The sequence below is a fragment of the Tupaia chinensis genome, unplaced genomic scaffold (assembly GCF_000334495.1).
Source record: "Tupaia chinensis unplaced genomic scaffold, TupChi_1.0 Scaffold000341_1, whole genome shotgun sequence".
Taxonomy (NCBI): Eukaryota; Metazoa; Chordata; class Mammalia; order Scandentia; family Tupaiidae; genus Tupaia; species Tupaia belangeri.
This window is the reverse complement of record NW_006159835.1, coordinates 1,275,713-1,281,531: the sequence shown is the minus strand read 5'-3', so window position 1 is coordinate 1,281,531 and position 5,819 is coordinate 1,275,713. Positions and strand designations below refer to the sequence as shown.

The window sequence follows — 5,819 nt, the reverse complement described above, 5'->3', positions numbered from 1 at the left end:
ACTTCAGAAAAGAGACTAAGCATTGGAATCAGTGATGCTTTTTTTTCAAAACACTGAAAAGCATTTTTAATAGTGAGGCCTGACCCAACAGTTTCCCATCATTCTCTCTTATTTTTGGCTTATTCTGAGTTACTAATCAGCTGTTCAATTATACAAAAATTGCCAGATCATTTTCAACCTTCCTTGCTAAGGGATCAACTTGATGTTATTAGCATACTATACTACACAAGAACAGCAATGAAAGTCAAAAAATATTGTCAGACGCACTGACTTCAGAAAGATCTAAGCCAGATATGAGCAATATCCTATTACTCTAGGTACTTATCATCTTTGCATCCATACAGTGGTTGATACCCCAGAATGAGTGTTTTAAAGAGGTCAAGAATGAGAACATGAATAGAAATCAGGTAGCTTGCCTTTGTGAAAACACGAACAAAGGACTGTCAAGAGAAAGAGCATCTGTTACTTCCACTTGTACAACCTGTTTTACCCTTTCGATAGGTTATTTTAATTATTTTGAGAGGTTTTTGTTATAGGGCATGTGTGCATACCAGAAAGACAGAGAGAAAGAGAGATACAGAAAACAAGAAATCACCCCCCCCCCCCCGCGGGGGGGGCCCCGGCGGATTCTCCCCCCCCCCGAGGGGATGGCCACGCTGTATTCTCCTCTCTCCTCCATTCTCCTCTCGGGATCTTGGGCACACATGCACACGTGCCTGGCATGAGTTTAAGCCACCGGGTCTGGGACTTGAACCGTAGTTGACTACATGGGAGTTCAGTGACATAGCCATTATGCCAATTCCTGACTCCCCAGTAGGTTATTTTAATTCACTTATAAATCAATTTTCTATCAGTTGACTGGGGAGACATTACTGTAAAAGCTTATCATTATTATTTTTTCTAGAGATTTTTGATGTAGGGCATGTGCACTTACTGGAGAGATGGGGGCAGGTGGGAGAGATGGCCACACTGCCATCTCTTCTTCTCCATTCACCTCCTGGATTTGGGGCATGTGCACACATGCCTGGTGTAAAACTGTTAAGTTCAGCCAAAAAGGCTAATTATCATACTTCTAAAAAATGAAGAAACTGAGATACAATGGAGTTAAGACATTTATGCAGGGCTGACTTTATAACTCCTGCCTTTGTGCCCTTTTCATACCATCCAATAACTACCTCTCAGGAATCCCCTAGCCTGCATTTCAAAAGTACACATCAGAAACATCAAGCAGATTGCTCAAAGGTAATAATTATGGATGTGTGTTAAATTTACCTATAATGATTCCATTGCAGAGTTATTGAAAGCAAAAGATTGCAATGAATATAAATATCTACCAAAGACTGCAAATTAAATTACATAATGGAATGCCATGGTGATGGGGGGGGGGCACATAATTCAAGAAAAGTAGGATATATAATACTATATATCGAATTAGGAAAAAATCAATGTACATGTATAACCTTAAAATATCTATCTATTAAAAGTGATAGTAACATCAACAAAACCATTTTTGCTCACAATGAAATCATGTAAACATCCGTAACAACCAGTTTTTAGTCTCTAATAGCTGTTATCCATTAAAATAAACCAGGGTAATAGTTGACTCTATAATTTGGGGGCAAGAAAAAATTTTGTTGGGTCTAAAACATCAGGTTGTTGCCAGAAAGTAAGGATATAAGAATCAAAGTGCTCAGAGGACAAAAGACTATATAAGGAGCTTTCTCTGAACAGATTATGAACAATTGAGCATAAAAAATGAAGTGTTAATAAAAATGATAATGGATAACTGAAATAAGTTGAGATTGTAAAAAGCTGTGAGTTCAAACTGATCCTGAAAGAGAAATGCCAATCAAAGGTGACAGAAAAAATGGGGGCTGGATGGTGGTGCAGCAATAAAACACAATACTCTGTTAGGCACACGCACATGTGAAGGTTGCCAGTGAAGGTTGCCAGTTTGAGTCTGGAGGCCTCCCTCAGTATGCTGAGTCAGTGTTGCCCATGGGGACATTGAGGGTGATTGTGCCATGAGGACTCATCGAGAGTACTATAACTCTTTGATTCATGTAATAAATAAAAAGTGATAAAAATGTAGTTGCTGTTCAAGGGGCCAGCAAGTGGCGTGGTGGTTAAGGTGTTGGATTCCCATGTGGCAGATGTTGGGTCTAAAACATCAGGTTGTTGCCAGAAAGTAAGGATATAAGAATCAAAGTGCTCAGAGGACAAAAGACTATATAAGGAGCTTTCTCTGAACAGATTATGAACAATTGAGCATAAAAAATGAAGTGTTAATAAAAATGATAATGGATAACTGAAATAAGTTGAGATTGTAAAAAGCTGTGAGTTCAAACTGATCCTGAAAGAGAAATGCCAATCAAAGGTGACAGAAAAAATGGGGGCTGGATGGTGGTGCAGCAATAAAACACAATACTCTGTTAGGCACACGCACATGTGAAGGTTGCCAGTGAAGGTTGCCAGTTTGAGTCTGGAGGCCTCCCTCAGTATGCTGAGTCAGTGTTGCCCATGGGGACATTGAGGGTGATTGTGCCATGAGGACTCATCGAGAGTACTATAACTCTTTGATTCATGTAATAAATAAAAAGTGATAAAAATGTAGTTGCTGTTCAAGGGGCCAGCAAGTGGCGTGGTGGTTAAGGTGTTGGATTCCCATGTGGCAGACTGGTTTAAGTCCCAGACCAGTGACTTGAAAGTCATGCTGGGCATATGTGCATGCATGCCCTAAATCTCAGGAGAAGAGACTGCAGCATGATCATCCCCATTGGGGGGTGGGAGGGTGATTTCTCACTTTACCTCTCTCTCTCTACTGTGAGCTCACATTCTCTATGGCAAATAAATAAATAAATAAATAAAATAAACATGGATTTCTGTTCTTTTAAAGAAAATATAGTTGCTGTTCAAAAGAAGAATAAATATAAAATTCTGGTTTATTTGTTATTAATTCTAATAAGTAGAAAGATATTGATCTTTATGGATTTTTAACCTGTATACTACAAAGTGTGCATGTGTGTATCTGTGTGTGTGTGTTTGTATGTTTCTCCCATTATCAGGAAGAAGTTTACAAAAACTTGTGGAATGAAAGAAACAATTCCCCAAATTATAGGACCTACTCATTTTCTAGATGTGATTATTTTCTCCATATTATTACCAAATTATTCTCATTATTTATTTCTGGAAGCACATTTTCTCCAGGTTTTGTTTGGGTCACAAATTCCTAGGTATACCCTTCTGGAATGTATTTAATCTTGTTACAGCTTGACTTTATGTACATTCAAAGAAAAACTTTCAGGTACTGTATAACAAACACATCATTGACCAGGAGAGGGCTCTACAGAGCAACATAAAAAAATCACTCGAAATAGTTTAAGGCTAATACAAACGTGCAAGTCATTAGTGTTGGAAATCTTTTCCACATTGCGTGCATGTGTGAAAGAGAGAAAAGAGAGAAACAGAGGAATTGTTTTAATAGTCCTAACAAATTTGAATAATATAAAAGAAAACGTTAAACTTGCTAATCAATTTATGCAAGCTAAATGATGTGGTGAAATTTTAGATGCAAATCCTTTTTTTTTTTTTTTGAGAGGTTTTCGGTATAGGGCACATGCGCTCGCCAGACAGAGACAGAGAGACAGAAAGCGAGAAATTACCGCCCGAGGGGAGATGGCCACACCACAATCCCTTCTCCTCCATTCTCCTCTCGGGATCTTGGGCACGCACGCACACGTGCCCGGCGTGAGTTTCAAGCTACCGGGTCTGGGACGTGAACCGCGGTTGACTATGTGGGAGTCCAGCGACATAGCCTTTACACTAACTGCTGGTCCCAGATGCAAATACTTTTAAGAAGTTCATCATAAAGTTTTATTGTCAATTTGTCAATTTCTACTTCCACATTTACCCATGTATATGTAAAACTATTTCAATACAGAGATGAGCAGCAAATTGTCTGGCATTAACTGCTACTTTCAAGGACCATCTTCTAAACCAGGTAAACCAAGGTCAGGAATATTCAGTATCTCAAAGTAATGCAATCCCTAGGAAAACTAGTGTACTAAAATGTCTTCTAAATAACTCCTCCTTTTTGGGGTGTTTTTGTTGTTGATGTTGATAACAAAAAATACCAAAAGCTGGATGATTTACAGAAATAGTAGTTTGGAGCTCTATTTTTCTTTTTTCTTTCTTTTTTTTTTCTTTTTCCCAAAAGCACTGTTTTTATTTATACAGAGTCCTAACCACTTCAGCAGTAGGAGGAGTGGAAGAGGTTCCTTTTACAATTCAGGGGCTTCCATATGTTGGTTTGTTGTCACCAAACACACAGGCAAGTGGCATTATGGATTTGGTAAACTAATGACAATGTTTAGTCTCTCTCTGCTAGAGCAACAAGGTGAGCATCAATCTCTGCTTCTGTAAGAATCCTGAATTTAGGATTTTCAACTGTAACTACTCCAACTTCTATTTCTGAAGGTTTGAAGTCAATTGACAGAACAGTAGAGAGGCATGTAACTGCAGTTGCCACTGTCTGTTCAAATGTCCAATCAAATTTCTTCTTCACTTTTTTTTCAAGGAAACTGGTTTGACTCAGTTTGTTTAACTCCTGCGGCAGTGGCTTTAAACCCACAGTAGTAACCTGCAGGATCATACTTGCACACCTGAGGACCTTGTTCTTCATCTGTACCAATTAATATCATACAACAACCAAGAGGCCTCATCTCAGCATTCTGTGTGTAGACGTGAGAAATATCAGCAATTCTTTTACACAGCATGTCCACAGGAATCTCATAACCATACTTGTATTTCCAATTAGCTGCCTCATAGCGTGCCCTCTGTACCTGGGATCGGCTGTCAGCTGTCATTCCTGTCATCACACTGCCAATGTTTTCAGTTATCTTGAACAAGTGAGTCACTGTGCTGGAATCCAATAATTTGTCAGGAACTTTTTTCTGTGTGACAATTACTGCACAGTCTTTCCCTCTCACAGCTACTGATGTAAGGCCACCCTGGTTAGTAGCCTTGAAAACATATTCTACTTGGTAGAGCCAGCCCTCAGGTGAAAAAATGGCAATGTGGCGGTCAAAACCAGCGCTGGAACCACGGGACATGTTGGTGCATCCACTACTTCAAGTACAATCTCTGAGTCCCGTAGCTCCCGCCAGAGCTCTATTTTTCCAAGCTTATGGTTTGGTGTTCTCAGGTCCGAGGATCTCCTCTGGTTAGATCAAATCATGAAGGTGAGAGCAAAGCAATGTAGCTGTGACCCGCAGTCTCTATGTTCTGGACTCCTTCCCTCTCCCTATAAGCCCACTAGAACTCAAAGCGGCCCCACCCTAATCACATAATCACTCTCAGAGGCCATACCTTTGGACACCACGAAGGTACTAAGTTTCTTTTTCACTACTAAAGCTCAATACATAGACATTTTTTTTTTGGAAGGGGAGGGGCACAAACCATAGCAGGCCTATATATATATATATATATATATATATATTTTTTTTTAATTAAAAAAGTACAAACTATGGGCCAGCAGGTTGCATGATGGTTAAGGTGCTGGACTCCCATATGACTGACTGCAGTTTGAGTCCTAGATCTGGTAGCTTGAAAATCATACCAGGCACATGTGCATGTGTGTCCAAAATCCCAGGAGGAGAATGGAGGGGAATGGAGAAGAGATTGCAGAGTGGCTATTCTCCTGGGGAAGTGATTTCTCATTTTCTGTCTCTCTGTTTCTCTCTGGCAAGCACACATTCTATAGCAAAAGCAAACAACAACAAACCTATCCTACAAAAAAAAACGTGCGAACTAAGTAATAC

The 5,819-nt window shown here is 39.6% G+C and overlaps 1 pseudogene; it reads right to left on the bottom strand.

Annotated features, from left to right (window-relative positions):
* Positions 1 to 4,316: 4,316 nt before the first annotated feature.
* On the bottom strand, positions 4,317 to 5,145 carry LOC102500035 (proteasome subunit alpha type-6 pseudogene; annotated as a pseudogene).
* Between the last annotated feature and the right edge of the window lie 674 nt (positions 5,146 to 5,819).